Source organism: Homalodisca vitripennis, unplaced genomic scaffold (assembly GCF_021130785.1).
Source record: "Homalodisca vitripennis isolate AUS2020 unplaced genomic scaffold, UT_GWSS_2.1 ScUCBcl_10279;HRSCAF=19087, whole genome shotgun sequence".
NCBI classification, from domain to species: domain Eukaryota; kingdom Metazoa; phylum Arthropoda; class Insecta; order Hemiptera; family Cicadellidae; genus Homalodisca; species Homalodisca vitripennis.
In genome coordinates this window covers 1-11,492 of record NW_025786400.1, presented here as the reverse complement: position 1 = coordinate 11,492, position 11,492 = coordinate 1, and the positions used below count along the sequence as shown (strand labels likewise).

At 36.3% G+C, this 11,492-nt stretch overlaps 1 long non-coding RNA gene across 1 annotated transcript; it reads right to left on the bottom strand.

Moving 5' to 3' along the window:
- Positions 1-698: 698 nt before the first annotated feature.
- On the bottom strand, positions 699-4,919 carry LOC124374818. The gene is made up of 3 exons (XR_006923613.1): positions 4,880-4,919; positions 4,449-4,557; positions 699-784 (listed from the first exon to the last, which is right to left on the bottom strand). It is a non-coding gene; the product is annotated as an uncharacterized LOC124374818 (long non-coding RNA).
- Positions 4,920-11,492: the final 6,573 nt, after the last annotated feature.

The window sequence follows — 11,492 nt, the reverse complement described above, 5'->3', positions numbered from 1 at the left end:
AGTAATTAATCTATCTTGTATTTATTAGTTTTTTGTTTTAGGTACCTAAGTATTATTTTTAAATAACTATTTGTGATCTTAATGAAACTGATGTTTTTCAAAGCCCTCTAGAGCACAAAGGTCCTTATAGGACTATGTGCATTTTCTAAGCCTTCTTGTCGTAAGAGAACCAAAACCCCTCTGGAATTCAAACTAGAAAGTGGAAAGCTAAATTCTGGAGAGAAGTGGAAGCCAGTGCTAAAAATTATTAGTCAAGTATTTATCGACACCACAAAACCCGAGCTCTAGTACACACATTGTAGCTGCGACAGACGTACCTGTAACTGATGAAACACAAAGAAAGATGAGAACAAAAAAAGGACAAGAACTACAACCACCAGATTCTGAAGATAGTGGAACATTATCATCAGATAAAAATGTCCAAGATAAAAGATTTTATAACTGTAAAATGTAAATCGTTCAATGGATAAGCAAGAGGAATGGAGGCATGTTTCCATTCCTATTGAAAAAACCCTGCAACATAGCCTACACATCTTAATTCAAATTACCGTGACTATATTATAGCTGAGTTTCTCCTGCGTTCTGAAAGCAATATAAGTATTCTTTCTTTAGCTCAAACAAAACTTCTTACATACTATATACATTGCATATATAAAAAATTACAAATCTAACAACATATGAATTAAGCAAGAAATTACCTGATATACTCCAATCAGAAGAATCAAAGACATAATACAGCCAGTGACATGAAGAATTATCATCATAATGGTAACGTCTCTCAGTGCTAAAAAACAAAACCAGATTCAAATTACAAGCTGCTTTTGATGACTAACACACTTATACCAAAGGATTTATGTTTTAAAAAATACATTTAAAAAATAAGAATACAATTTCACATTCATAAACAAGAATTCAACATTTTCAAGTTAGATTATCATTTTTAAGTAAATGTTTTATCATATTGGGTCTGTGATTTTTAAAAAAATTCCAGTTTTAGAAAATGGCACTTATGTTTTTATTGCAAATCTAAATTTAATAACTCAACTATGTATTTTTTGAACATAATTATTCATAACTAACGAATGACATTCTTATCATTCATACAATTACAATTGTAACACAAGCTGATTCAGCAAAATGGATCTCAAAATGCAATGGAAGGATGTTGCCTAAATTTTTAGAACTCAAAAAAATGAATTGTAATCCTTACCCTAGAAAGACTCATATTTTTTTAGAAAATAATATATTATAAAAGTTTAGTATTTGGGGTTTTGCATAACAATTTTAAAGAGAAAAATGAAGAAATAAACAAACTTATGTTATGTCTAAATCATATGTTGCATATATTTTTCATTAGTTTACTAATGTGAGCCAACAGGTGAATCTCTATGTTAAAAATTGTTTTTATGGAACAAATGGAAACAAAAAGAAAATTACAGCTTTCTATTTCAGAGATAGTTTCCAGAAGATTTTAACCAGAGTTCAGGAATTTGTATAGGCTGAAAGTTACTAATGTACTGCTTACCTCTAGAAGCTAGAAAAAACCTACCTTGAAAATAGACACTGGAAAGCTCCCAAGATTAGGTGCTTACAAAAAATCAGCTCGTATCAAACACATTGCTTTCAGACAAAAGGTCCACAAAATAGTATTGGGAACCGTGGTAAAGGTAAAAACTGTTCTAACCATCTGAGTGGCCTTGTCCCTAACACAAGGATAATGATTTACCAATTTCTAAAAATAATGGAATTAAATTATATTAATTAGTTTTGGAACACGGACACCATTAGTTACATACTTAAATCAATTAAATTACAATAACGATTGAATTAATTTTGCCCTGTCCAATTCGACACTTGACCTGTTCACTCCTGATCTTTCCGGAAAATATTAAATTATTGTTTTACTGTAAATCTCTTCAATGATGTAGATTGATTTATCTCTGAGCCAGATGCATAGTTGGTCATTTTAAGGTCTTGGAATCAATTTTTTTTTTATTCTTGTGGAAGTATATTGATAGTCTTGCTTCAATATAGGAAGGTTTCTTAGAGAAAAGTGTAGTTCTGTGCATCGATAATGAGAAGTCACTGGCCATGTCATGGGTTGATGATCATGGATAGTTCTCATTCTAAGCAAGTTTCCTTGTGAAAGAAAGAGCATGAGTGATAAATTTCAATGATATAGTTACATACCACTGTGAGAATGCCAAGTGTCTTAAAGGCCCCCTGGCGACTATCTCAAGGTTGAAAGTCAGCCAGAACCCGCACAGCGCGCTTTTGTGCAAACAAGAACTCTATTAAGATTATCAATTGAAGAGCTTCCCCAGAGGATTTACCCCATAAACAAATAGGGATTAAAAGGAAGCACAATATGCCACTTTTGTTCCTGTTGGTGTGCTTAAAATTTGTATTCTTTTCAATACAAAAATAGCAGAAACTGAGTTTAGAAACACAGCTTGTGAAATGTAAAGCTTCCAAAAGAGATGTTCATCCAATATTACACCCAGATGCTTGGTTGCTTCAATCATTTGTAGATCTGGAATGCTCAGTAATTTAATCTTTTAGCCTTTCTAATGCTACAAGTTTCGTCTTGGAGGACTTAATAACAAGATCATTGTTACAATACCTGCTATGGCATGCCCACTGCGATGCAGGTGTTTAATGTCAAAGAGCTCAGTGAAGTGTAACTGCCAGTTAACAGGACAGTATCATCAGCACACATGATGGGGATAGCATAAAATTTCCAAGTTAGTTAAGAAAATTCTGAAGTGAATAGTTACAAACAAAACTGGGCCCAATATGGAACCCTTGAGGGACACCTCTTTTAACCACTGTGATTTTCATTTTAAAAATTCTTTCAGTCTTATTATATCCTTTTTTTATTACAACGTGTGTAACAATAGCTTTGAAACCACAAACAGTGCACTTTCCTCTAATCCTAGGGATTTGATCTTGATTATTAAACTGTAATCCAGAGTCAAAGGCTTTGCTAACTTCAAGAAAAAACCCTTGTAATTCATCTGTTTCAATTAGGTCAATAAGTGGACTTTTTGGTTGATTTTCCAGATGAAAAACACATGTTGTCTTGCAGGTAAGATGTTGATATTTAAATTATGTGTGAGCCTAACCAATACTAATTTTTAACACCCTTAACAGCTGTAGGATGTTGTTAACACATACAGTAGCCCCAAGCTATTCCCGCAGCTGAGTGGGGAGAGTCAAGGAATGGCCAGTGTTGACCGTTCAATGTTAGAATCGTGGATGTTGGCGTTCTGTTTCAACAAAACTTCTTATACTTTGAATAAAAACGGATCCTTTACAAAAATTTAATTAAAAAACTTAGTGCTGTTAACAGCAGTATATTTTACTGCTGTAACTTCCTCTCAAACTTGCAACAAAACAGGTATTTCAGTTGTCAAATAACTGTGTAACTGGGTTCTCCAAGAAATTATCTTATATCACTTTCGTTATAGTGACTATTAATTACCTCACACTCTAAAAAAAAACCATCACACCACTAAAACATACACAGATTTAATAAATTGTGTTTTTTTATTTCTCGAGAGAAAGAGATGGTTGTCTTTTGCACGTAGCTCTAAAAGGGACCTATATATATATATATATATATATATATATATATATATATATATGTATATATATATATATATATATATTATATATATAATAGAGTTTCATGAGCCAGTTAATTTAATGCCTGGAAGATTGGTGTTTTAAAAAGGTTTTTTTTTAATCATACTTTAGAGATAAAATAATCCATGAACTATGATATAAATCTATAATAATTTTGTGGACAGTGAACAAAATTGTTTTATTAAAGTTAGGTAAAATTGCAATATTATAACATTTCATTAACTCATCAATATTTTATTATAGCCATTATATTTAGATCAAACAGTGACATAAACGGATCTGAAAACAAAGTAGTTCTAAAGAAAAAACATTAATTGTGATATCGTTTATAAAGCTTCACTGAATAGTAATTAGGTATGAACGCAAAAAATAATATTTAATAATAAATAAACAAGAAAACAACAAAGGAAAGTGAATGTTTCAATCAATTATTTGCTTATTCCATAGCCTTCTGTTTCTCTGGCCAATATGAGTTCAGTTTTTAATAATGTAATTAATCGTCAACCTCCAATTATCATAATCTAAAATTAGTTTTTCTTTACATTTCAGAAAAAAAATCATTATCTCCTATTTAAAATTATGTTAATTTATTTAACTTGTTCTCAATATATATTTTCAGTTACCTCTAGATCTATGTACGCAGATTGAGTTTTGATTGTGTAAACAAAAACACGATAGTGTAAGAAGCTGTTTTACAAATATATATCTAGTAATATGTTATTAATTTAGATTTACTTGTCAAAATCAAAGAAAAACTATCAAATACTATAAAACTAACTTAAAATACTGAATGGTCTTACCAGGTAAGTTATCATATATCAGTTTGGTATCAGAAGAAAGTCTCTCTGGATATATTTGGATGAAGTAAAGAGTCAACCCAAAGATTAGTATTAAGTAAATGCTCACTATCTGTGAAAAGTAAAACAAATCAATATCAATATTAAATAGCTATCAAAAATCTCAAAAATTTCGTTAGCTAAGATTTCAACATTTTACAATACACATATTTTGCCTTTTAAAAATCTGTTGGCATCTGAGCATTGCGTCAATGGCAAAACTGAACTGTTGAACATTTAGTTATCATTGTGACACATTTATGCCATAAAATGAAATACTTTTATTAATCAAAATTTATGATGAATCAATATTTATTATCATTTATTCAAGTCTAACATAGACATAGATATGTGTTGCTTACAGTAGCATTGGATGAAACAAACGGACAACTTACCATAGATATCCAACCGATGATCTTTGAGCCAGCCTTCAAGGCTGCAACCACAGAAACATGAATTTAGTTGGGGAATAGACATCTTTCTGAAATGTAAAAAAAACCTATTAAATTATAGATTAATTAAATTTCATTACATTTGAAAATTAGTTCATCATGTTATATAAGCATAGTGAACATTAGATAAGCAGCTGTAGAAAGAATACATGATTATATGTTTCACAATTAAAATAATTGTAAATTAAAATTTTATCAGCTTCTACAGGAAGTAGAGGCAGGCAGAGGGAATACAAAAAAATATTGTTTATTATTGTCTTTGGCTTCGAAAGGAATATACCTTTCATCCTTAAGAGGAGTGGGTGAGAAACACCATGTGCTGTAAAGTTAGTTGTGTCTGGTGACTACATACCATGCTACTTCTATTTCTAATCAATTAAAATATTCTTGTGAATTTAATATTTTTCAGTGGTATATTTATAATCACCTTTTTTTATTTTTTTTGTCCCAACCACAACATTTAAGATTTTAGTATGGGATAAATTATCTTCTCATGTACATAACTAAAGAAAATGTGCCTTAGGCAAATATTGATCTTGATATAATTGGCTGAGCTTTATCAAAGCCTATCACTTGTGAGGCTGGAAAAATTTCATTTCCGTCTGTCTACACGATATCAGGAAAACAAACTGATTTATAAACTTAAAATAGTGCATGAAGTTTAATTTCTATATGAGGACCATTGAGTTCAATGATAGCGCATGTCACTTCATGGGATTTTGCTGAGGGGTACAACCATGATGAAAACAAGAAATAACAAAATAAATATATTTGTAAACAAACTCAATACACCCATAAGAGATTCATACATATGATATACTGTATTAACACATGTATCCCAACTATCACAAACACGTACAATATCGTTTTATAGTGACTTGAAAGTGTAGACTAGACTTATGTAAAACACTGATATGAGAAACCCAATTTAATGAACAAAAATCTGAATGTACTATCATGTGGCAAGATATATCCACAAAGATTTCATATGTAGGCTTTAAATATTGCATCAAACTGCATTTTTACAAGAATAATGTGCATTATAGATAGATATAATCCCAGGGACATACTAGACCAAATAAATTCAATTGAAGTGATTGTTTTTTCAAGCCATTGTGAAACTTTGTATTGGCAGCAGACACAAAACTATAAATGAATGGATTTTAATAAATTGCTAAGATAAATGAATGGATATTTAATAAAATGCTAAGATTACCTGTTTTTTTTTGTCTGTGACGAAAATTAACGTTAAGGTTAAGCTAAAAAATCATTAGCTTCCGACTCTGTCTATTCCACTCAGATAAACACTGTGATTCCACCTAGATACAACTGATTTCATACCATTTTTGTCCTTAAAATAAAATTATGTTAATAGCATACATTATCTCCTGAATTGTGATTTAAAGCGGCTATGATTTCCCTTTGATGGTGATCTTCTAATAGTATAACAGTGTTTTAAGTCAGGACAAGGGATGTTTGAGTTAATTTTACATGCTTGAAACATTTTTCGGGAATTAAAACCGTTATAGGGAATGATATATTATTAAATAATTCCCTAATTAAAGAAATTAAAGATATATAATTAGTCAAAATAATAGGGGGGGGGGGGTATTGTATTTACGAGAGGAGGGATGATAACTCTTATTTTAATAATGACCAAGACAAAAATAGATGGTCTATATCTTTTACAATATTAAAAAATAAATTATATTTTTAAATCAGCTGACCAGCTGACACTACATGAGCCCCCTAGGGAGACTGGAAGTCAGGGATCAAGCCGTAAACGCACATTGCGACCAAATCTGGTAGCGTTACTCTGGTGTTGCGTTGTCCGGGTCTGCAGCAGGTTGTACCGATGCTGGGTACCGTGTGTGTGGGGCGCTTCTTGGTTGAGGCTGTGGGGAAGGGTCAGGTAGGATGTAATGCAGGCTTCACTCTGTCAATGCTTACTTTAGAGCTTCTATCTGCGATCTGGATGGTCATAGTTTTGTCGTCACGGCTGAGCACTTTGTGAGGTCCGCTGTAGGGAGGTTGCAGGGCTCGACGCATCAGTAATCGTCACGTAAGAAAACATGAGTGCATTGTTGATAATTCCTGGAAGACAAATGTCTGAGGTTTGCTGTGAGCTGAGCCAGAGACAGGTTGAAGGCGAGATGTTTGACGTTGCAGCCTGACAACAAGGTCAGAGATGTCTTCACTGCGTCCCAACCCCGGAGGGCTGGCAAGGAGTGATCCAGGTAGACGTAAGGGTTGTTCTCCGTATACTAGTTTCAGCAGAGGACGTTGTTAAATCTTCTCTGTATTACGTTTCGGATACCAAGCAGGACTAGAGGGAGGGCTTGGAGCCAGCTTGATTCCGGGTGACAGATGATGGCCGCTTTTAGATGACGGTGAAAACGTTCGACCATACCATTGGGTTGTGGGTGATAACTGGTGGTCCGTAGAAGACGTTCAATCCCAAATGTAGAGGTGAGACGTTTGAAAAATTCCAGATTCGAATTGACGACCTTGATCCGTTGTGATACGTTCTGGGCATCCAAAACGGGATATCCAACAGTTTCACCAAAGCTTCGGCGACTTCCTCAGCAGTGATTTGCTGAATGTGGGTGAAACTTCTGGCCATCTGGTAAACCTGTCCAATAACGGTCCAAACAGTATCGGGTACGGGCCAGCTGGTGGGAGTGGTCCAATTTATGTCTACATGAATGTGACGAAAACGAGCAGATGGTGGATTGACTTGTTCCAAGTGGACTGTGAACGTGGCGTGAAACTTTGGCACGTTGGCAGAAGCTGACAAGCTCGGGCCCAAGTGCGGGCAATCTCGAAGCTGAAATATTAGGCCAAACAAAACGTTGAGATATGAGGCGAGCTGAAGCTTTGGTGCCGGGATGACTTAAGTTGTGTAGAGAGTTCAAAAACCCAGTCGTCTGAGAGGAGCAGGTACAAATGGTCGGAGTGAAGGATTAGAAAGTGTCACAGAAGAGGTCAACGTTTGAACCAGGGACTGTGATTCTCTTGAGCTTCCAATGCTGTGTCACGGGTTCAAAAGATCTTGAAGTTCAGTGTCCTCTCGTTGAGCCTGCGACAAGAGTACAGTAGTCGACAGTTGTGATTCCTGAAACGGCATCGACACGTGAGAAAGTATCGGCAACGATGTTTGCAGATCCAGATATGTGCTGAATGTCAGTAGTGAATTGGGCAATAAATGATAGTTGATTGACTTGAACAGGAGGAAGTTTATCTTTTCTCTGTTGGAAAGCAAATGTCAATGGTTTATGATCAGTGAATATAGTACAACGTTGAGCTTCTAAAATGTGTCTAAAATGATGTACTGATGAGTAGACGGCATAGAGTTCACGGTAGTAGGCGGGCCACTTATTTGTCTTGCAGTAAGTTTTTGAGAAAAAGAAAGCAAGTGGTTGCCATTCATTCTTGACGAGTTGTTGAAGGCCATGCCCCAACAGATGAGATGAGGTGCTGGCGTCAGTGAAAAGTCCGAGTGGAGCGTTTGGGTCAGGGTGATTGAGCAGAGTTGCTTGAGAGAGATTCTCCTCCTTGCAATTGATTGAAGGCCTGTTCTAACTCGGTGGTCCAGGTTATCTTCTGATTTCCTTTTAGGCCTGCAAGAGCAGAGTGAAGTGTGCTTGGTGTTGAGATGCAGAAGGAATGAATCTTCTATAAAAAATTAATCATGCCCAGAAAACGACGTAGTCCCTTGGCAGTTTCCGGGCGAGCGAAGTTCTGAAGAGCGGTGATACGATCGGGAAGAGGTCTAGTTACCCACTGGCAGATACTTCGTAGCCTTAGAAAGGTAACTATTGGAACTCCAAGGACACATTTGTTAGCGTTGACAAGGATTCCATAGTCTGTGAGTCTTTGAAAAAGGATACGGAGGTGATCTTGATGTTGTTTCGGGTGTTTGTGAGAAAATAAGTATGTCATCAATGTATGGGAAACAAAAATCAAGTCCTGAAACCACTTCATCGATAAATCTCTGCAGAAATGTCGTGTCCAGCATTTCTGAGTCCAAACCCCATGAAGGGAAATTCAAACAAACCGAAAAGGTGTGGTTATGGCTGTCTTAGGGATGTCGTCAGGGTTTATGGTATTTGGGTGTAAGCTTTTACTAGATCAATGACCGAAAATGGTTGTGCACCCACGAATTTGATGATTGAAGTCATGAATGTGACGTACCGGATAGCTGTCAGGAATGGTTCTAGCGTTTAGAGCACGGTAGTCACCGCACGGTCGCCAACCATCAGTCTTCTTAGGAACTAAGTGCAGAGGAGACGACCAAGGTCCATCAGAGAGCGTCGGGCAGTCCCTTCTTGGACCATACTATCGAATTCGGCTTTGGCGATTTTAAGGCGATCAGGTGCAAGACGGCGAGGTCGGCAAGAGATTGGAGGGCCAGGCGTCGTCTTGATGAAGTGTAATGTATTGTGCTTCACCTCACGAGGTGTTCCAGCCGGACGAGTGAGGGTAGGAAACTCAGCAAGCACAGCGTGGAATAGAGAAGACTCGGTGAGGGTCTTCACACTAGGAACAGAGGCATCAGAAGTTTGACATCTTACTGTTAAATTAGTTGTTGAGTCAATCAAGCGTTGATTGCGACAGTCAGGAAGAAGTCCGTAGTGAGCAAGAAAATCAGATCCAATGATGGGCATGGTGACATCAGCGATGATGAATTTCCATGGAAAGATGCGTCGCAAACCTAGATTTAGACCAAAATTTCTAAAACCGTAGGTGTGGAATTTGTGATGAGTTCGCTGCAAACCAAGTCGTAGTCCACGCGTTGTGGTCTGTTTTGTAGTAGGTGACGTGGGTAGCAGCAGAGATCAGAACCAGTGTCTATGAGAAATTTAGTACCAGTAACCCGGTCACTGATGAGAAGGCGTCGTCCTCCAGTTGAGCAGCCAGTAGAACGCCATTATTGACTGCTGTTGAGAAAATTTACAGGGCTTGATACATTTATTAGCTTTTTTACCATATTTAAAATGATACCAAACATATATCGGAGGGGCTAGATAATGATTTAGAACCATCCTGGCCGTGTAAGTCTGAGCGAGACCCAGGATGATGAGCTGAGAGTGCTGTCTCGATCTGAGAAATCCTATCCGTCAATTCCTTTATGACCAAGGTGAGTTTCTGAGTCAATATTTACAGTTTTACGGTTGAGAGAACACACTGTAGATGGCAAAGTAAAATAACACTTACATTCGGAGTTGCGGTGCTTTGAAACTGTACTCAAAGGGATTGATGGGGCTTACTTCAAATATCTTGTCAGCAACATGAGCTAGTTTGCTCTAGTGACTGTTCTTGAGGTTGTGCCTGCAGTATTGCTTGGACTTGGCATGGTAGGCGAAGTGATCCATAGTTGACGAATAAGATCCTCATGTACTGGAGTGTGTTACCGGAAAGCGGATAGTAGATGACGAAGGAATTGGGATGGTTTACGAGATCCCATTTCTTCCTCTCCGTCAGAATTTGTTTTAGTCGTTGATTGGTACTGAGAGAGAGCCTTTGGATAAGTTCGGTTTTGAGGACGCGTGTAAGGGTTGGCTACAGGAGGAGCTTTAATTATATCCCTTAACCTCATGAGCGTAGCGACCTTCTAGCTGACTTACAGCGTATGCAAATCTTGTATTCTCCTGTGTAACATGGGCGATTGGTAAACTGAGCTTCGACTTGTGCAAACCATAGTTCCACATCTTCGGGCCCAAAAAGGGTGGAAGTTTGACACTTACCCAATTGGACGACACGTTGGGGAGAGTCTGCAGTTTGTATATCAGGTTCCGCATGTTCATTGTCCTGGTTATCAGGATGGTGAATCTCTTCAGCATTGTTTTCTTGCTGACCTTGAAGATGACGTTGCAGATCTTCAACTTGATGTCCGCAAAATGTCGTTTTGCCTTTGCAAATCTTCCATTGAATGTGAATAAAAGCGGGTCTTGAATAATATGTTCCTTTCCTTTTCGGGGTCACCAATATAGGGAATGATTATATTATTAAATAATTCCCTAATTAAGAAATTAAAGATATATAATTAGTCAAAATAATAGTATTGTATTTACAGAGAGAGGATGATAACTCTTTTTAATAATGACCAAGACAAAAACAGATGGTCTATATCTTTTTACAATATTAAAAATAAATTATATTTTTAAATCAGCTGACCAGCTGACACTACACCGTTGACAATAGGTGTACATCAGCAATCTAGTTTTCTTGTTCTGCAGCTGTAAGCACTGTTTTGCATTCTGTTATGTAGGTTTAGAAAGACAAGAGGCTTCTTCTTTTGCCACCTGTAGGCATGTTTATAGGTAGATTCACCCCTTTTGTACGTAGCTAGCATAACTTGTGTTATACAGGAACGCTTTGGAAGTTATACAATCACTATAAGTTTGCACATCTCCTAAAAACCCATTTTAATTAAATTACTACAAGAGGATTCCCAACACCAAATATTTCCCAATAACAACCAACATAACTTGTCCATCATCCACAATTACTGTATCTTGCCACACTATGTGATGAGGTTACGAATATTATAAAA